The sequence below is a fragment of the Danio rerio genome, chromosome 17, assembly GCF_049306965.1.
Source record: "Danio rerio strain Tuebingen ecotype United States chromosome 17, GRCz12tu, whole genome shotgun sequence".
In the NCBI taxonomy this organism is placed as follows: Eukaryota; Metazoa; Chordata; class Actinopteri; order Cypriniformes; family Danionidae; genus Danio; species Danio rerio.
In genome coordinates, this window is record NC_133192.1 from 57,978,826 (window position 1) to 58,001,267 (window position 22,442).

Genomic DNA, 22,442 nt, shown 5'->3' on the forward strand with positions numbered 1-22,442 from the left:
TCTGGATCCGGCGTGTTCCGGCACAAATTAAGCCCTGGCTGTGTTCATATTTATGATTATGTTTATGCAGCACTATGGTCCTACAAGAACCATTACTTTCCACTGTATGTCCACACCAGCACAATCTCACAGCAATTCGTAACCTTTTGATTTAGTGGCTAATTCGTATGATTTTATTCGTACAGTTTAGTACGATTTGCTCATCCCCCAATGACGGTTGGGTTTAAGGGTGGGGTTAGGTGCCACGCCTCCTTTTTAAAATCGTACATTTTGGTACATCTGAACTCATTCAAATTCGTACGAATTAGCCACTAAACTGACAAAACGTAAAATACGTTTACTCGTGAGATCAGGCTGGTCCACATATATAAGACAACTAAAATAAAGCTCAACTTGACTTGATATTACAATGTAATATGTTCTTCACACACAAAAAATATGGTACTGTTAAAGATTCAATCACTGAAAGATTATTTAAGGATGCCAAAATGATGGTTCTTTATATATTTATTAGCAGTAGTAGTAATAGGGTAGTAATAGTAGTAGTAAGATGAACTATTCTTATTTTATATCTAATTTATATGGTCCTTGAAAAGAGATGTGGGCTTTAATTTTAGAATTTAACCACATTAAATGTACACAAGTTGGAAAATTACCCTTTTTTCCCCCAGTGTGGCAAAGCAATCTACTGCAAGTCTCCCTGCGTTTTCTTTAACCCTCATTTGTAAGTCGCTTTGGATAGAAGCTTCAGCTAAATGTATAGTTAAAATGAAATTCCAAAGTTGAAGAGTTCAGTGAAGTTTAAGACTTCAGGAGCAGTTTTAGTAACATTAATAGGCAAGCAATGCGTGATGTCAACAATGACAAGCTTCAGAGGAATGTCACAATATACACTGACTGTGTAAGAGGAAAAAGGGTGTCTCATTCTTCCTCTTACGACAGGAGCTGACGGGTGAAGCTGAAGCCGCGTGTGAAGTCAAGAGTTCTCATTAACACAAACCCTGCGCCGCTGAAAAATACTGTGTGTGTAGACAGATGGTCTACATAATTCCTAAAGACACCGATGTCTATATTAGCATAAGCATTATTCATTTAGTTACCATTAGCATTATTCTGTATCTTGATTAAAGCTTTATCGTACGTCCTTGTGAATGCACTTTCAGAGTTATGAAACTAAGAAATACAGCAACAGGAGGCTTAAAGGGATAGTTCACTCAAAAATGAAAATTCCGGCATCAGCACCATGCACTTTCCTCTGTTAAATACAAAAGAAGATCATTTGAAAAATGTTGTAAAGCAGAAACTAATGACTGCATAGTATTTGTTTTTCCTACTATGGATGTCAATGGCTAATTTTCCCCTCAACATTCCTCAGAATATCTTGTTTTGTTTTCAATAAAACACTAATAAAAGTTTAAAGAGATTTGCGAGAGTAATTTTCTTTTTTGTGTGAACTATCCCTTTAAAACGGCAAAAAGCATCAAAGTCAATCGCTTCTCCACCAGCAGGTCTTGAACTAAATGTGTAGAACTTTCCTCACCATGTGAAAACATACGACATTAGCCGCTCACTCGAGACATTATGAGCCTACTAAAACTAACAAAGCGGTTCACTTAACAAAGCGGAAGTGACAATGTACACCACATTTCTATCAAAGCAACACTTCTGGCCTGTTATTTTTTTAATCCATCTAAAATAAGAGCATGTAGTAGACTTTAAAAAGGAATGAATAAACACTGGGGTAAATGTACTATTTTTATTAGTGAAAGGAACAAGTTTATGCTCTCATGTTTGACATTTAAGCAAGTTTGTTTATGCAGTGTCTAAAGCACAAACCATTTCATATTGTTCCCAGAAAATCTCTCAGGCTTCGTCTACACTAATCTGCATAAATTTGAAAAGGACATTTTTGTCTAATGTCCACACTGTGGTTTGCAATTCTTTCCATTATTCACACCTTGTGTTGTCACGATACTGAAAGTAAATAAATGGCAGTCGGATATGACGCAGGTAAAATTGCATTATGCACCAAATTTAAACACAGATACCAAATTTACCAAATTTAAACACAGATACAGGGACACCGGAGCGTTTCAAAGTCACTTCGATCAGCTGGTTTGTCTATAAGCTGACATACGAGCGATTTGCTGATGAATCACGACTTTAAAATGCTCCAGGGTCCCTGTATCCGTGTACACTCAGTAAACAGCGGTGAGTTCGGTGAACTGATGACCGTCATGGCCAATTACAGTCATTTCTGTTGAGCATGGGAACACAATGGCAAATAAGCGCTGTTTAGGAACGTGCTCAACATCGCTCAAATGTTAACAGGAAATGGATGTTTGTTTATCAGTATTTTGAGAACACTTATCCACACTAACATGAGCGAAAATGCTGAAAATTGCTGATAATGCCATTTTACCTGCGTCATATCCGACTGCCATTTATTTACTTTCCATCTCTTTGAAAAGTCACTGCAAAATGTACGGGCTGTATCACAACAGTATTCTGCATCCGCCGGTGAACCACTGAGCTCTCAGTAAACGTTCCCTGTGTTTTGAAAAGAGGCAAAATGTAGCATGTACAAACTGGCATTAGTCTTTAATAAATCTGTCATAGAGACAGCATCCAAAACTGCTTTACAATGTCGTCCACCATGTTAGCTGAATTTTTCACGTGACTAAAATGCATCATGGTTTTTGAAAGCCTCCATTTTCACAGTCCACACTGCAACACCGAAACAGCATTTTCAATTTTATCCCCTTTGAACAGCGTTTTTAAAAAAGATACGGTTTCGTTTACTAAAATCACCCATACTAAAGCAAGCTTCTGACTGGGGTAACGTGCCGTGAATGTCTGTTAAACTTCATTAAGTACTGCATTAAGTGCGTCAGACGTGCAAATCGATCAATCGCACCACTTTATTTAAACAAAAACATATTAGTCTGGACATGGCCTTAATAAAGCTAGACAAGCTTTTTGAGCACAAACATGCAATTTAAGAATTTAAAAGGAGTCAAGAAAAAACTAAACATGAAAAAAAGAAAAGGAATCCACAAATGTTTTTAAAAAAAATGGAATTGAGCAAAAAGTAAAACTGAATCAGGGATCAAATAAATTGGATTTCAGAGGTCTGTTTAATGTTAGATTAAGCCCTACTGCCTCAGATCAAACATTAATCTGTATTAAAGTTTAGCTCAAATTGAGCTCGTTCTGAAAGAGATTCTCCAAAAGCACCACTTTGGTGAAAAGAGGTATGGCTGGATTCCCAGATAACACTTCATGAATGTGCTGTCATTGAATGTGATGTCAGCACTAAGTCAGAGAACTGGACACATACCAGGCCAAAGTCCAGTGCAGAAACAGCAGTAATATTTCAACTCACAGCTCACATCGCACCCATTCAACCTGCACTACCGTGACCTCTCTTTACACACGGCTATAAACCAGAGAATGTGAAACGGAGCAGACGCTCTTCTGATAGATTACGAGAATGAAGGGAAGACCAAATCATCTGCAACAGAGCAGAGTACTTCAACAGAGCCTACTTCAAAACAGCTTTCACGAAATCTTCTCAATTTATGGCTTGCAGACACACATTTTCATTAGGCTTACACAAGCAAACTTTAGAAAAGTGAACAAACCAGATGCCTTAAAACCAATACGTTGACTTAAAACAAAAAGTAAACCCATTTCAGCTTGAAACCGTTAACTTAAATGTTCTATTTATGTACATAGTTCATTAACCTATTCATTTTACTTACTGATTTTAAGGTAAAGGGTTTACTTTAAGTGAAATCTACCAAGTGCTTTAAAAACAATGGGTTTGCTCACTTTTTACATAAGTAAAACCAACCAAGTGCTTTAAAAACAATGGGTTTACTCAATTATTTCAAGGAAAATCACTTAAGTGCTTTAAAAACAATAAGTTTTAAGTTTTAAGAAAAATAATCTAAGTGCTTTAAAAATAACGGGTTTACTCAATTAAGCAAAATCAACAGTGTTTAAAAAGCAACACATTTACTCAAGCAAAAACAAAGTGCTTTAAATCAACTAAGAAATTTAAAAGCAAAGGTTTTACACACTAAGTAAAATAAAAAAGTGTTGTAAAATCAATGGGTTAACTCACAATAAGAGAATTCAACAAAATTAACAGGTTTACTCACTTATTTTAAGTAAAATAATCTAAGTGCTTTAAAATCGACTAAGCACTTTAAAAGCAAAGGGTTTACAAGCGTGTTAAGTAAAAACTCATCACTTTAAAAGCAAAACATTTACAAATATTTTTAGGTTGAATCAACAAAGTGCATTAAAATCAACTAAGCACTTCAAAAGCAATAGGTTTACTCAATTTTATGGAAAATAAACTAAGTGCTTTAAAAGCAAAGGGTTTACACATGTTTTAAGTAAAAACTAATCGCTTTAAAAGCAACACGTTTACTAATTTTTTAGGTCAAATCAATAAGTGCTTTAAAAACAACTAAGAACTTCAAAAGCAAAGGTTTTACACATTCACTAAGTAAAATCAACAAGGCGCATTGAAATCAATGGGTTTACACACTTCAAGAAAATGAAACAAAATTAACACGTTTACTCACTTATTTTAAGTAAGTTTTACTTTAAGCGCTATAAAATCAAGTCAGCACATTAAAAGCAAAGGCTTAAAACAACTCAGTGCTTTAAAAGCAACACATTTACTCAATGTTTTTAAGTCAAATTAACAAAGCGCATTAAAAGTAACTAAGCACATAAAAAACAATAGGTTTACTCAATAACTTTAAGGAAAATCAACTAAGTGCTTTAAAAACAACACATTTAATCAATAAGTACAAACAAAGTGCTTAAAAATCAACAAAGAAATTCAAAAGCAAAGGTTTTATACACCAAGTAAAATCAACAAAGTGTTGTAAAATCAGTGGGTTTACTGACTTTAAGAAAATTCAACAAAATTAACAGGTGTACTCACTTATTTTAAGTACAATTAACTAAGCGCTTTAAGCACATTAAAAGCAAAGGGTTTACAAGCGTTTTAAGTAAAACTCATCGCTTTAAAAGCAACACATTTACTCAATTTTTTAAGTCAAATCAACTAAGTACTTTAAAAACAATGGGTTTACTCAATTGTTTTAAGTAAGCCCTTTAAAAGCAACAGTTTTACACACTGAGTAAAATCAACAATGTGTTTTAAAATCAAAATCAAGTTGTTTTTTTAAAAACAGGTTTACTCGCTTTAAGTAAAGTCAACCAATGGCTTTTTACAGTGAATACAACTTTGAGCACAATCATATCAAAACATGATCTGAGCATACATGGTGAGGGTGCAGAGTTTTGGACGTGACAATGATTAACCTCTGAGCAGCCCAGGACAGCTGGAGCCAAAGGTAGCTGAGTAAATAGATAAGAGCCGCTTCTCCATTCGTATCTTGGCACAGCCTGGCCACTATAAGGAAATGAGGAATGACTTCATCCCACAAAGAGAAACCCATCAGAGGCGTGTCGTTTGACAGCAACTCCTATTCCGATGACTCATCAACTGGATTCACTCGTTTCCCAATGTTATCAAGCTATTGAGAAGAGCCAAACCCTCATACCAGTCTAGGTCATCGTGTACGCTACAATAAAACCTGTTTCCTCGCGATGGAAAGCCAAGGTTAATTGGTATTCCTGTGTTATATCTGAACAATACAAGGTGCTCACTACTAAAAACCATCATGGTAACACATATAAAATGTAAGTAACCCAATATTTATATATTTATTTTATATATATATATATATATATATATATATATATATATATATATATATATATATATATATATATATATATATATATATATCAATAAAAAATAAAAAGAAGCACAGTAATGTCAACAACAAAAAAAAGTATATATAGTGAGGTGTCATGCAGAGAATTCTAAGCTAGTGATATTCAAAACGGTGACAAAATTTGCATTTAGAATATATAAACATGTAAAGCTTGTACTTTATCACTTCCGCCTAAATGGATCAACAGTTGTGTTCTTGTCACCTCATACTTCAGTTTCTCATCAAATCTACTGACCAATCCAATGCTCTCTAGTATCTGACATGCCCTACCCCTTTCTTTTAATTTGATGTACTTGAGCTTAACCACTCTCACTTATGCTTCCATCCACCTATTTTATGCGCTTTTTGCAAATGCGCATAAAAAAACCAGTTGATGGAAACGCCATGATGCGCATAAATTTTGAAAATGCGCATAAAAAACGCATGCGGCTAACTGGATAGGATAAACTTTTTATTCGATAAGAAAAGATGCGCATAAACTGCGATGGAAACACTTTTACCGCACAAACTCCAGCATGCGCATTAAAAAAGGTCATGTGATTTTGTTGAAAGAGATCATGTGATGCTTAAAATGTGTGTGAATGGATAAAACGTCAGGCTGAGCACATTATAAAACATCTGAAATGTTGTTTTGGTCATTATAAAACGGCTTACCATTTCAGTATTAATGTTATTATATTATTAATGACCGCCAGAATCAAGAGCGCCAGTACTCCGCGTCTGACACCTTCAAATGCCACTGCGCGCTCACTGCTTGTCAGGATTGTCTTCTGAGGCGCATACATTTTAAAAAGATTGATGCAGCTTCTCCTACTGCAGCAAATGCAGTTTTTACTGTTGATATTTGGCGCCAGTTAATCAGGAAGTGACGCTTTGACTTGTTGGATGGAAACGATGCTTCATTCGCACAACTTTTATGCGATAATCGAGTTTTGCGCATAAAGTTTATTCGCATTTTTGGATGGACACATAGCTGGTAGAGCTGTGATAAAAACAAAATGCTATTGACTGTTTTATTTTAAAAGGGCACTATGTGTCTATGTCCTGCCCTCTGTTCATGTTTTGGTTGAGATTACGTCAAACATCGAATAAAAAAATTTCAAATTTCATTATATTTTTATGTAGTTCAAAGCACTTTACTGGACCTTTAAATAGTCTGCAAGCAGATAAGAGCAGAAGCCATCTTTGAGGGTGCTTTACATGTGGTTCGATTGGCTGGTTTGCACCAGAGTTTGACATTGATTGGTATTTTGATTGGTTTGCCACAGACCGAACACAACTGTGGCTTTTGATTGTAAACCGCAGTATGTTTGAGTCATACAACCTGGAAGATATTGCTAGGTAACGCTGGTGTGGGAGAAGCTGCAAAATGGCAGGATCAAAGTGTCAACATTGTAATCTGAAAATAGGAGAAATTCCCCCTAATATGTTAAAACCCAAAATCACCCCAAATCCCTTCTTCAGTTCAATCAAAAGCAGTTTTTTGCGGCAAAAACAACAGTAGACATGCTTTCATCTGAAGATGCAAACTAGATTTAGGTGCAAAACTGGAATAAGGCATAAAACTGTTGCAAATAAGCACGGTTTCCATTTAATGAGTCAAAGAGAACAAAATCGCAACTGTGGTGTTTATTCGTCTCGAATAAATGAGTTGCGCCTCAGAAGATGAAGACGAAATGCAATGAACACAGTCAATGCGGTGGCTTTTGGAGGCATGAGACGCTTATTGGGAGCTCAGACAGATGCTCAAGACAGTTCTAAAGGAAATAATAACAGAAAAAGAAGAATACCAAAGCACTGTGATGACTGCGGCATTTTACAATCAGCAAAACAACATTTCAGATGCTTTACAACAGGGGTGTCAAACTCAATTCCTGGAGGGCCACAACCTTGCACAGTTTAGTTCCAACCCTGCTCCAACACACTTACCCGTAGGTTTCAAACAAGCCTGAAGGACTCAATTAGTTTGATCAGGTGTGTTTAATCAGTGTTGGAACTAAACTGTGCAGAGCTGCGGCCCTCCAGGAATTGAGTTTGACATTCCGGCTGTACAATGTGCTCAAAATGCTGCTGTGCCCATTAATGCATCCCATCACACACATCTTCATCAACTGTTCAAACTAAATCACATCACTTTACTGATGCCAATGCTGGAATTTAATTTGTAAATGTGTTTGCATCATAGTTTATGCACATTTTTACTTATTTCTTAAGTTGTTTATGCAGATTTGTAAATCTATGCACATCTTGGCATTTCCAAAATACAAAATGCACGTAAAAAAAAAAAAAAAATATATATATATATATATATATATATATACATATATATATATATATATATATATATATATATATATATATATATATACATATATATATATATATATACATATACATATATATATATATATATATATATATATATATATATATATATATATATATATATATATATATATATATATATATATATATATATACATATATATATATATATACATATATATATATATATATATATATATACATATATATATATATATATATATATATATATATATACATATATATATATATACATATATATATATACATACTTATCCAGCATATGTTTTACGCAGCGGATGCCCTTCCAGCTGCAACCCATCTCTGAGACTCATCCATTCACACTCATACACTATGGACAATTAAGCTTACCCAATTCCCCTATAGCGCATGTGTTTGGTCTGGGTGAAACCAGAGCACCCGGAGGAAATCCACACAAACACGGGAAGAACATGCAAACTCCACACAGAAATGCCAACTGACCCAGCCGAGGTTCAAACCAGCAACCTTGTTGCTGTGAGGTGAACGGTCTACCCACTGCGCCACCATGCTGCCCTAGACTATTTTTATTTTATTATATCTTATAAGTTTCTATAGTTTAAAAGCAAAAATATCAAAATGTACAGCCCTAAATGACTTTCTAAACAGTTTGTGCTCATTTAAGACATAATTAGACAAGATAAACACATCAAGACAGGCATTTTGACAGACTTTTAACCAAACCACAAAATGTCCATTTCACTCCTCACAAATGTTTGCACATTCATTTATTTCAAAGGTCCCTATATTGTTTATAGAGGTAAAGCTGGTTTTATATTCGGATATTCAGACGTTCTCCTTAATATAATTTCAGAAAAGTCTTCTTTGCAAATTGTAAATAGGGAAATCATATTAGCAGCAAATGACTATCAAAGTACAGCATTGTTCACAGTGAATCAGATAGTGTTAATGTTGTTTTGAAGTCATGCTTGCATGCTAATTCCGAATATTCAAAGTAACATGGTAAACAATATAGAGACTGTTAAAACGAACGAATGTGCGAACATAAAACCAACTTTATCTCTACATATTGTTGACCATGCGACACCAAATATTCGTTCTGAAATAGCATGCAAGTATGACTTCAAAACAACATAAGCACATTTTAACTGACCGTGAACAATGGTGTACTTTGACAGTCATTGGCTGCTTGTACGATTTCCCCATGCAGAAATTGCACCCTTTTCTGAAATTATATTATTTGGGAGAAGTCTGAATGTGCGAATATACTTAACCTCAATCTTCTGGTATCACCCATGATGCTGGTATGGGAAATATGTGACTCAGACTGATTTGTTGTTATGTAATCTTGAATATAATCATTACTGACTGTTCACTATTATCCAAAGCATCATTCTGGAGTCTGTGACTGCTACAAACACAGTTCACAGTCACTGGGATAAAGTTGTGTGACAGCAAATTGACATTTAAAAGAAACACAAATATGCATAAGACAAATGAAGTTGACATACCTCAAGAAACTTATGTCACCTTCTTCTGTCTTAAGTCGAATAACTGCAGAATATACCAGCTAACCATGCCCAGCAGATGAAAACACAGTCAAGTACACGTCAATAGCTAAATAATAGCTGATAACATAGAGATTTTCCTTTTCTCTGATGCCCATAAAGACAGAATACACGAGAGCTGGCCACTGTACTGCTGTCTGTAGTGTTTAAGGTTTGTGAATCAGTGGCAGGTGAGCTGCTAACCGGCTAGCCGCTAGCAACTCTTCTACAAACAAACCTAACCGCTAAACCGGTTAACCAAAGCCAAACCCTTGACATTAAACACACAATATCGTGGTCTCAATGTTTTATTCACACAAGTCATCAGCTTGAGTGAATTTATTAGGCTTGTCGCTGGCTAGCAGATGACTTAGCCGGATGCTACGTTTTGAACTCAAAGTCAAACAGTCAGCTAACTCGTTAGCTGGCTAACAACAACATCAACATCGGTCGTCATAATAACCAGCAGCTACATTACTATCACAGCATGATCGACACGATTCGTTCAGATGGACAGGTAGAGGTGAATCGACTCACCTGTTCAAGCGGCGGGTCAGACGAACTGCTCGTATCCACACAGATGTTAGTGAACCCGGCCAGGAAGGGTTCAGAGATTTACACGAGCGCTGAAATGAAATATTATATTCCCCAAAGTATGTCTCGGTCCTGCTGGAAATCCCGTGTGTCTGTATGTCTCCTTATGTGTGTGTGTCGTTCCTGAGTGACTGCTCGCCGGGGTTCAGCCGCCCGGATTCTGCGCTGGGCGGGGTCACAGACTGACACGAGCGCTCATTAATTATTCACAACACAAACAATCAGCATGGGAGGAGCTTCGACTTCACAACATTACTTATGCGTGAGTGTAGGAATCTAAGGAAAGTGTACGTCAAGCCTGTTGCTGTACAGGTTAAGTATAAATTATATTAAATATTTAATGAAATACTAAATTATATAAGAAATTAAAAGGGTAACAATAGAAATATGTGATAAATTCTATAGGCTAAATGAAATGTTCGCAGTTAATAAGAGGTTATAAACACTGCATAATCATTAAACAATAATCAAAATAGCATACAGTATTAACATTTGTAATTCATTGAATAATTGTATTATATTTGTTTCCCATACATGGGTTGCGGCTGGAAGGCCGCATAAATAAAGGGATTAAGCCGACAAGAAAATGAATTAATTAATTGCTGTCGCCTCACAGCAAGAAGGTCGCTGGTTTAAGCCTTAGCTGGGTCAGTTGGCGTTTCTGTGTGGAGTTTGCATGTTTTCTCCGTGTTGGCGTGGGTTTCCTCCGGGTGCTCCGGTTTCCCCCACAAGTCCAAAGATGTGGAGAATTGCAAAATTCTAAAAGGGACTAAGCCGAAAAGAAAATGAATGAATGAATGAACAATGGAAATATTGGATAAATTCTACCTATAGGCAAAATGAAAGACTCACAAATAATAAGAGGTTGTAAACACTGCATAATCATTAAACAACACTTAAAATAATATACAATATTAACATTTTTAATTTATTGAATAATTGTATTATATTTGATTATTATGATATCAGATTATCTATAATTTTTCCCAGTACTGGGTAAGTAAATTTTCCCAGTCTGGAAGAGCAAGGAAATGAATGAATACTTAAATGAATGGAAAATCTGTTAGCATAATGTACATATTGCGAACATGACACAACATAAATATAGGTTCAAGTGTATTTTATTATTGTGATTATAGTTATTATTAATAGTATGATTATTTCTCCTGTGTTGTTGTGGGTTTTAGGAAGGGTTTGAGGTGTGTTTTTTGATGCTGTTTATTCATTCATTCATTCATTCATTTTCTTTTTGGCTTAGTCCCTTTATTAATCAGGGGAATTAATAGCCAACTTATCTAGCATATGTTTTATACAGCGGATGCCCTTCCAGCTGCAACCCAACACTGGAAACATCCATACACACTTATTCACACTCATGAACGACCAATTTAGTTCATCAGTTCCCCTATAGCGCATGTGTTTGGACTGTGGGGGAAACCGGAGCACCCGGAGGAAACCCACACCAACATGGGGAGAACATGCAAACTCCACACAGAAACGCCAACTGACCCAGCTGGGGCTCAAACCAGCAACCTTCTTACTGTGAGGTGATCGTGTTACCCACTGCGCCACCATGACACCCCTGAAGCTGTTTAATTTTTTTAAATACTTTTAATATAATACTTTCCACTAAAATTCACTAAAAAACAAGGAAATTAAAAGTATTGGTATCTGTATCGATGTCCCCGATACTGGAACAGTAATTACTTGGTATTGAGATTCAAGATTTTGCAGTATCGACCACTCCTACTGAAAAACAAAAGGTGTTTGTGATTGGCCAAACTGAAGCAGGCAAGAATCTTGAAAGCAATCAAGGTTGTTCTCATCATGTCTCCACATGGAAATCTGGTATATAATATTCATTCATTCATTCGTTCGTTTTCCTTCAGCTTAGTCTCTTTATTCTTCAGGGCTCGCCACAGCGGAATGAACCTCTAACTATTCTAGCATATGTCTTCCAACCCAACCCAGTACTGGGAAACACCCATACACACTAATTCACACATACACTTATAGACAAATTAAATTGAACTATAGCAGGGATGGGCAAACTCGGTCCTGGAGGACGGGTGTCCTGCACAGTTTAGCTCCAACACTAATTAAACACACCTGAACAAGCTAATCAGTGTCTGCAAGATCTCTAGAAATCTATAAGCAGGTGTGTTTGATTAGAGTAGGAGCTAAACTGTGCAGGACACTAGCCCTGCAGGACCGAGTTTGCCCGTCCCTGCTATAGTCAATTTAGTTTAGGGGTGTCCAAACTCAATCCTGGAGGGCCGGTGTCCTACATAGCTCCAGCTTCCTCCAATACACCTGCCTGGAAGTCTAGTATACCTAGAAAAAGCTTGATTAGCTGGTTCAGGTGTGTTTAATTTGGGTTGGAACTAAAATATGAAGGACACCGGCCCTCCAGGACCGAGCTTGGACACCCCTGATTTAGTTCATCAATTTCCCTATAGCGCCACTGAGCGCTGCCTCAACAGAGTTCGTCAATTCTAATTGAACATAACCTTTTGTTTGTTGTTTAATTGTTGAGCCACAAAAAAGCGAACTGAAATTAAATATTCCAGTTAAATGTTGTGAATTAATCAGATTTGTTTAAATGTTAAATGTAAATACTGTTACTTGACAGACAGACAATACACAAGACCAGTGTTGGGCAGGCTACTTGAAAAATGTAGTGAGCTTAGCTATTAGCTACTCTACTTAAAAAGTAGCTTAACTACACTAAAAGCTACCCCCTGGGAAATGTAGCAAGCTAAGCTAAAAGCTACAAGGCAAAAGTAGCTTAGCTACATCTAAGCTATTTTTTATTTATTTATTTTTTAAATCGAAGCAACTTAAATCCAAAACAACCATATCTTAGTGATCAATATAACTGTCAATGAAACATATGAGGCTTAATAGTTCAGTTCAGTAATTTACTGTAAATAATATGCTGTACTAAACAGAAACACATTATATTATAACAGCTAAAACAAAAAATCCAATAAAACTAGGTGTTACACATTTAAAATACTATAGTCATTTATAGTAAAGGGAAATACTTTGGAATAATATATATATATATATATATATATATATATATATATATATATATATATATATATATATATATATATATATATATATATATATATATATATATATATATATATATAATAAGTCATTGCATCTTAACATGTACTTCTCGAGGTATGGTCACGAGGAATCCTGCTTAAGTTGGCAAAAAGTTTGTTGTCGAACACCGTAAAACAGGAAGAAGAATTCCTCATTCTAGCCATCATATGGATTTACTTTCACAGGAGACACACCGGCCTCACAGCTCCATGAATGTCGGTGCTGTCACTTATTGATCCGCAATCTGTAAATGTAGCTTGTGTGGACGCTACTGCTCTACTTGACTAATAAAATAGCTTCGCTACTGAAAAGCTATATGATTTAGAAAGTAGCGACGCTACCGCCACGCTACTGAGAAATGTAAGCTAGTGGCATCACTACTTGTAACGACGCTACTGCCCACCACTACACAAGACAATGGAACTGAACTCCATCGTGTTCTAAATGGGATTGTTTATGTTGTTATTTTAGGAAGTTCGTTGTAAAATGTAAAATATATTGTATATATAGAATTATTCATATGATTATACAATTTTTAAAAATATTAATAAATTAGGTACTTGCCATGGCAACTTTAATGCAATACAGTCTGGTATATTTACCTTTGGCCCACCTCCCTCAATCAAGTTTGTTTTTTGGCCCTTCATAAGAAAAAATTTAAGCACCCCTGCCATAGACTGACGCATTCTCATACACTGACGCACACATTTTCAGTTTTTCACATGGATAACGTTTTGAATCTACCGCAGTTCCAATGCAATCTCACGGCAATTTGCAACTTTTTGACTTAGTGGTTAATTCAAATGAATTTGTACGATATAATTCGTACAAATTAGTACGATTTGCTCATCACCCAATGACGGTTGAGGTTAGGGGTGGGGTTTGGTGCCATGCCTCCTTTTTAAAATTGTATATTATTGTACGACTGAACTCGTACGAATTAGCCACTAAACTGACAAAACGTAAAATACTTTCGTTTCCTCGTGAGATCAGGCTGGCGGTTCTATATTTTGAATCTGATGCACAGGAATATGTAGCTCCGCCCTCTTCTGAAAAGAGCACAACCTCATTTGAATTTAAAGCGACAGTCACCAAAACACCACAATTAGGATCAAAGCCTAAAAGGGTCAGTTTCAGAGAGCAAGAAAGCATGATCTGTGTGCTATTTAAGCTGAAACTTCACACACACACACACTCTAGAGACATCAGATTTTTTTTACATCTTATAAAAAGGAGCACAATAGGTCCCCTTTAAATCCATCCACATGTTTTCCCTATGCCTTAGACAGTATAAATCGGCAGAAAAACATATTCAGTATAACATTAGCTGTTATTTATATCTAAGTATCGCCAGTTTGATCATGTATACCAGGCTAATCTAGAAGCGCAAACCCCCTCTATAAGATAATAACTCCATGTTGCAGGAGCAGCAGTGTGAGATTGAGACGAGCTCTCTGAGGAATCTGAGGAATGCTCATGGAGATCTGCAAACCTGTCAGGCCTGTTGTGCCGTCAAGGCCTCGTTTATCTCTCTCTCCTCACCTGTTTCTCACCCGCTGACCGCATTCTGTGCTCACAATCACTGCCTTCAGCCATTTATAAAAGGACGAGGCTCACATGATATAATACTATAGTCATTTACAGTAAATACGATATTGTTTTTTGAAAACACGCAATAGTAAAGTGTATTATTGACCTTATACTTCATGTATGAGCGGCCGCAACCATTGGAATCTTTTTGGCTTGAGACTTCTCATTCACTTCCATTGATTTTTAAGCTCGATATTCTGCTTCATGTTGCAAACTGCTATTTTCATATTGTTTTATTCTACTTTTTACATAGTCATGAACACTCTTGTTTGTAGAGCAAGTAGTTTGACCGTTTTCTGACCTTTATTAATCCTATTAGTCATTTCTCCCATAATGGGAAGTTATAAAACAATCACAAAACCCAGCGCACTTCCACGTTGTACTTCAGAATTTACAACTCTTTGCTAAGAATGCCTAGAATATTGTAGTATTAACTAACAAACTGTAATAAACAATGTGGTAGTTTTTATTAGGGTGGTGTATTGTGGTATAATTAGGGCTCGAATTACAGTGTCAATTGGGGGGATTGAACCCCCTAATTTATGCTTGATCACCTTTAAATTACGTCAGAAGACATGTATGCTGGTCAGCCCTCTAAATAGTGAGATATAGTTTGCTATGATCTGTATCTTAAATACTAATATTAATAATTAAAATAATAGATCATATAAATATACATTTAAACACCCCTATAACGGTTCATACCATTGTGAAGGCAAACTCGCGCCAGTCAGTTCAAGTGGTGCTCGCTGCAGAGCCATTTGAGGAGAGCTGAGCTCCAGAGAGGGGGAGCTTAAGCTTGAGCTCCACCTTTTTTGCACTTCTTCTACGAGTGATGTCACTGGGGGTAGGGTTAGGGGTGGGGTTGGTGTACGCATTAAAACAGCTTACAGGAGGAGGAGCGACAGCTCAAGCTCCCCCTCTCTGGAGCTCAGCTCTCCTCAAATGGCTCTGCAGCGAGCACCCTCTCAGTCAGTTGATGCTCCAGTCGAGCTAGCAGTTCTAGCACCGATACACATGGTAAGCGTTCACAACAAGACACACTGCTTGTAAATAGGTGTTTGTTTCTACATATAGCCTAAAATAAAGTAAAATTAGCTGCATAATTTGACATACATTAACGTCTTATAAAGCTATAATCAGAGGATACGTCAGAATACACTAAATAGCTCACAATTGAAACATCTAAAACTTAAATAGATTTTATTAATGAATTAGATGTGATTTAAATGAACACATACATTTAATTTACTGAAGCATGTATTAAGTTAAACAAACATCAACGAAAAAATTGACCACCGATCGTCAATGTGTAATTCACACCCTGGCAATCTGTATTAACTAGTGCATTAATTAACAAATACTATAGTATACTTTAGTCTTTACTACAGTAAACTGTGGTGTATTGTAGTATATTACACCCTATAGTTGTAGAAAACTATTGTATTGAATCATTTGTTCACATTACTGTTATGTTGAGTTGCAACTGTAAAATCACTGCAATAGTTACAATTATTCAAGTACTTCACTTTAAAATGGTGCAAATATACTGCAGTATTTATTATAAATAAGGTTATATTATTGTTGTTTATACGGGATAGTCATATATACATTTTGGTCCAACAGTTAAATCCTGCTTTTTCAAACACTATTGTTGCATGACAGTAACTACTGCGTGAGTTAGTAGCGCCATCTAGCGGCGGCGTGTGCAGCTCTTCTGGGCACTTCTACATGTTCAAATTATTGCTAAAATGAATAATTGCTAATGTAAACTTTTAAAACTGTATTTAGCATCACTATCAGACAGCTTTGCTTAAATTAGCAACATGCTCCATTAACTAAAAATGGAAAAGTACTATTTATTTTGTGCTGGAGACAAAATTATTATTATAATTAATTTATTATTATCCGCCCAAGTGAGGTTTGAGAAAGCAATGAATATTTTCACAGCATTTCCTGTTGTATTTTTCCTCAGGAGGAAGTTTTATTTCTTTTATTTTGGCTGGAATAAGCAAATTATGGATAAAAGTATCTTACAAAATAGCTAGTAAAATAGTATGTATTGTCATTATGTCAAAGACCAAAAAAAAATGTTATTACAAATTATTTACTAAAGCTATTATGTTTTAAAATGTGTTAATAAATCTTTGTTAAACAGCACTTGAGAAATTTTAAAACTAAAATATTTATCACATAATAATAATGACAGCAGCTGCTCAGGATATACGGCCTGGTTCGGGATTATGGGAACTTTGAGGTCGTCTCTTTACAGGTCTTGGATCGCATCAGGGGCGCTGCATTATCTCTGGGGTCCTTGGGATGAGTATCCCCAGGTGGAAATAGAGACCCCCTCCGAAACCTTCGCCCGTGTCACCACAAAGTGGTCGCGAGGGAAATTTGAGATCTGAAAAAGCATACACAGCAGCCTCTGGTGGATTTGTGAAAACAAAAACTGCAAAGAAATGTATCTCCCGGGACGTATTTGGCGCTCTCCAGAAATATATATAGGGATACATATTCAGAATGAGCCTGGGTTGTCTAATACAGGGGTTTTCAAACTTTTTAATCTCAGGGACCCCCAAATATGATGATTTCTTGCAGGAGACCCCTTTGCCTAAAGTTTAAAAGCACTTATATATTTCAAGTATAAATATGCAAACTAAAATTCTGTACGCGTAAAGACACTATAGTTTGTATTTCACAGGCATGCAAAATGGTATTGTTTTTAAAACTATTTATTTTATTAGTTGGCAACTCACTAAAGCCAAAAATTATTCTCAATTTTTTAAATTTAATTAAAAACAATGAAATATTTACATTAACTGAAAAAGATAGCTTTTCTAAATGAGGCAGTGGTAGATGAAAAGTTAAACCTTTTTTTCTAGTTTTTTTCCCCCTGTCTTGTTTTTATGGAAAACTGCAAAATGTTTACATTGAACGTATGCGTCTGCTTACTGTGTTGTGTGAAAAAGGCACACAATCTACCTTTCGTGCCGCTTCCTCTCCAAATAACTCTTTGACGATGTCTTTGGTAGCTGATAATAACAATGCTTCGCCAACTGTGTGCGGCTTCTTAGTACGCGCCATGTGGAGTGATGCCACATATATAATTTTAAACACCTCACAGGGATTAATGCTTGCTGCTGAAAAATACTAGCCTGCCAGGCCAAACATAACTCCTGATGTTTGAAATTGTCGATTTTTCTGCCTCATTGGGATGTTTCTGATGTAGATGGCGCTTGAGCTTGGATGGTTTCATGCATTCATTGAAGAGAATCGCTTGACAACGAACACACTGAGGTATATCGACTCCCTGCTTTAACATGCAGGTAAAACCAAGCGCAATGTAAGACTTGTTATATTTTCTGGTTTTTGCCTTAACCCTCGCCAAGTCAGATTTGCATGAACTGCTTGCGGGAGCGGGATTCTTTAAAAATCTTTCCATCATCTGTACCGCACTTACAGCCGCTAATTGTATGCAAAGCCTTAAAGAGGGCAAAGGATTTTGGGATAAAAACAATACTATTAAGTATCCACTTATATAAATCATAAAACTATATATAGATTAATAATTTATAGTCATTAATAAATTTAGGATTGGAAAAAATATCTCATAAAAATTATTTTTCGTTTCCGCCAAGTTTTTCGCGGACCCCCTAGCATTCTCTTGCGGCCCACCAGGCGTCCTCAGACCCCAGTTTGAAAACCCCTGGTCTAATATCTAAACTAAACCTATACTCTATTATGCTGATCAGGAACATGAATATGGAGACATGCATTGATGAGGCTTTTGTGCAGTTCTTGATTCAGAATAATCTTTGTGTGACCGTGTGATATGTCTGTTGTCAATTTCATCCGGTCCTGAGGCTTCATAGATTTTTGTTGCTTAAAACAGAGATATGTCCTGCAGACATCCTTGTCTCTTCTGGTCCTTGCGTCCTCTTAATACTGAGGGTTTATTGACTACATTTGTTGTCATTTCACAGATGATGCCACTAAACTGATCTGACATGTGTCTTTCTTGGTACCACAGACATTCTCTCTAAAGTTTCATTACCTTTTCAGCTTTAATGTTTATGGCCAGTAGAAACACATCAAGAGAACAGTATACAGCGGGGGAAATAAGTATTGAACACGTCAGCATTTTTCTCAGAAAGCATATTTTATAAAGGTGCTGTTGGCTTGACATTTTCCCCAGATGTTGGAAACAACCAAAGAAATCCATTTATGCAAAGAAAAGAAATCTAATCTGTTTACAAATGAAGTTCTGTGTGAGAAAATGAAGTGACGCAGGGAAAAAGTATTGAACACATGAAGAAAGGGAGGTGTAGTTGGGCAGTGAAAGCCCAGACAGCAGCTGAAATCTCTCAGTAGTTCTTCAGCAAGCCTCTGCCCTTCCTCAGTGTAAATGAATATCAGCTGCTTCAGTCCAACATCTACATTAGCAGTATGATGAAGATGAACCCAGGGTGGACATTTCCACAGCCGAGAAGACTCTCAGATGTTTTCAGAGAAAGAAAATCAAGCTGTAGAATGGCCCAACCAATCACCTGACCCGAATCTAATAGAGAATGCAGAATAAAGCTCAGATTTGATAGACGAGACCCACAGAAGCATCAGGATTTTGACACTCTGTTGAAGTCTGTGAGAAACTCACACCTGAGCAATGCACGTGACTTCATTCTCCACATGAGAGGCGTCTTTAAGCTGCAGCACCAATAAAGACTTTATATAAAGTGTTAAACATGTTTCAGTAGTTCAGCTCTTTCTCCTTCTGGCATTCCACTGTTATTACACACAACTATTTTTCTGATTGGTTTTGTTTTGTTTTATGTTTATGTTTGTATCGTTTGAGTTTTTACCAAAGTCTGGTTCAGTTCCACGTCAGAAGCTCCTTTAGAAATATCATTCCCAGGAAAAAAACATGACAACGTGTGAAGTGGATTTTATATTCTTTAAAATGTGAAGTTAATCTATATATTCAAATTGTATGTGTATAATCTGCTTGTAGACTTGCATACCATTAGAAGAATTACCATATCACAAGAAATGGATAAGGTGTATAGTCACCAGGTGTGGGTCAGGGGTTAACCTAGGTGGAAATTTAGGTCAGGGGTTAACCTAGGTGGAATTTGGAGTCAGGGGTTAAACTAGGAGGGATCTTGTGTAATGTATGGAGAACAAAGGAAAATAATTGTTGTCAAAGTGTATTTAAACAGGCCAGGACAATTGGGAGGCAGAATTTTTCAGACAGAGATGCTACTGGGGGTCTCCTGAAAGTTCTCCTTTGTTGTCGACAATAAAGAACTCTTCTGAAATCAAAACCATTTGACTTTGCTGATCATTGAAGAAAAGAGAAAACCACCACACGTGTTCAATACTTAACCCATAAATTAGGACAAATGTGTTACCAAATTCAGTTTTTCATCATTTTATATAGTAAAAATCTTACATTTAAACAATTTTAGTAAATTACACAGTATTTAACTGTAATTTGAACTGTGTTTTACTGTAGGACAGTTATGCGGTATGTTACAGTATTTTAAAGTTGCTTTGTGAAAATTACTGTATATTTTACATACTGTAAACGCAAATACAGTAAGATAAATGGTGCTGTAAGTACAGTATTTTTGCCATGATTGTTTTACAGTAAGTTACTGTAGATTCTATGGGAAATTGTTAACTGTATATATGGAAATATATGCAAATTACATTTGACTAACAAAATTGTATTTGGATTTCAGATATTTAAAACATGTTAAAATATTACAAAAATGGGCATTTACCTGTTTTTTCAACCATTGGAATTAAAAATGTGCTCATATATGCACACTGTTAATGATTTTAGTAAATTACACTGTATTTTACTGTAATATGAACTGTGTTTTACTGTAGGACAGTTATGCGGTATGTTACTGTATTTTAAAGTTGCATTGTGAAACTTACTGTATATTTTACAGTAAAGCTATACATACTGTAAACACATATACAGTAAGATAAATGGTGCTGTAAATACAGTATTTTTGCCATGATTGTTTTACAGTAAGTTACTGTAGATTCTATAGGAAATTGTTAACTGTATATATGGAAATATATGCAAATTACATTTGACATACAAGGTTGTATTTGGATTTCAGATATTTAAAACTGTCAATGATTTTTGTAAATTACACAGTATTTAACTGTAATTTGAACTGTGTTTTACTGTAGGACAGTTATGCGGTATGTTACTGTATTTTAAAGTTGCATTGTGAAACTTACTGTATATTTTACAGTAAGGATTTACATACAATACTGTAGATGCATATACAGCACGATAAATGGTGCTGTAAAAGTAAATAGAGTATTTTTGCTGTAATTGATTTACAGTAAGTTACTGTAGGTTCTACAGGGATTCCATGGGAAATTTTTAACAGTGTCTTTATGGAAATATTTCCTTATTACATATGACAAACAAGTTCGTATTTGGATTTCGTATATTTAAAACGTTAAAATATTACAAAAATGGGCATTTACCTGTTTTTATTAAACTATTGGAATTACAAATATTTTCATATAGGAACTGTTAACGATTTCATTAAATTAAACAGTATTTTACTGTAATATTAACTAAACTTACAGTATATTTTACAGTAAAGATATACATACAGTTCTGTAAACGCATTAAGAGTAAGCTAAATGGTGCTGTTAATGTAACAGTATTTTTGCTATGATTTTTTTTACAGTAAGTTACTGTAGATTCTACGGGAAATTGTTAACCGTGTATGTATGTAAATGTATGAAAATTACATACGACACACAACTTCATATTTTGATTCAATATATTTAAAACATATTCAAAATCAAAATATCCCAAAATATCCAATCAAAATATTGCAAAATGCACATTTACATGTTTTTTTCAACTATTGCAATTACAAATATGTTAATATATGACACATATATCAAATCATATATCGAATTAAAGGGCTAGTTCACCCAAAAATGTACATTTACTCACTATTTACTCACCCAAAGGTGGTTTCAAACTTTAAAGACTTCTCTTAAACACACAAAAGAAGATGTTTTGAAGAAAGCTGAAAACCTCTAACCTTTGACTTCCATTGTATTTGTTTTTCCTACTATGAAAGTTAATGGTTAACAGATTTTCAGCATTCTTCAAAATATCTTAAGAAACTCATCAAGGTTTGAAACAAGTAAAGGATGAGTAAATAATGACAGAATTTTATTTTTTTAGGTGAACTTTCCCTTTACGTTATTTGGGGGTCCCAAATAAATGCATTGGAGTATAAATAATACCTATAATTACATATGTTCTAACTTATTTTGCACGATGAGGGTCTGACAAATAGAGTTTTACTATTATTATTACATCCGTGCAAATTTGAACTTAATTACAGATGTATAAACATGCAGGTGTTTAATCAATCATAAGTAC

The 22,442-nt window shown here is 35.5% G+C and overlaps 1 protein-coding gene and 1 long non-coding RNA gene across 5 annotated transcripts in view; one reads left to right on the forward strand and one right to left on the reverse strand.

The window, feature by feature from the left end:
* numb (NUMB endocytic adaptor protein) overlaps positions 1-10,471 on the reverse strand; it is a 68,030-nt gene extending 57,559 nt beyond the window's left edge. For 3 of the 4 annotated variants that reach the window (XM_005169897.6, XM_005169895.6, XM_005169896.6), the window contains exon 1: positions 10,238-10,471. The gene's annotated coding sequence lies outside the window, so the exon portion shown is untranslated. 4 annotated transcript variants of the gene reach the window in all.
* On the forward strand, positions 1,684-5,711 carry LOC141378403 (uncharacterized). Its single transcript, XR_012392968.1, has 3 exons — positions 1,684-1,980; positions 2,354-4,290; positions 4,453-5,711. It is a non-coding gene; the product is annotated as an uncharacterized lncRNA (long non-coding RNA).
* Positions 10,472-22,442: the final 11,971 nt, after the last annotated feature.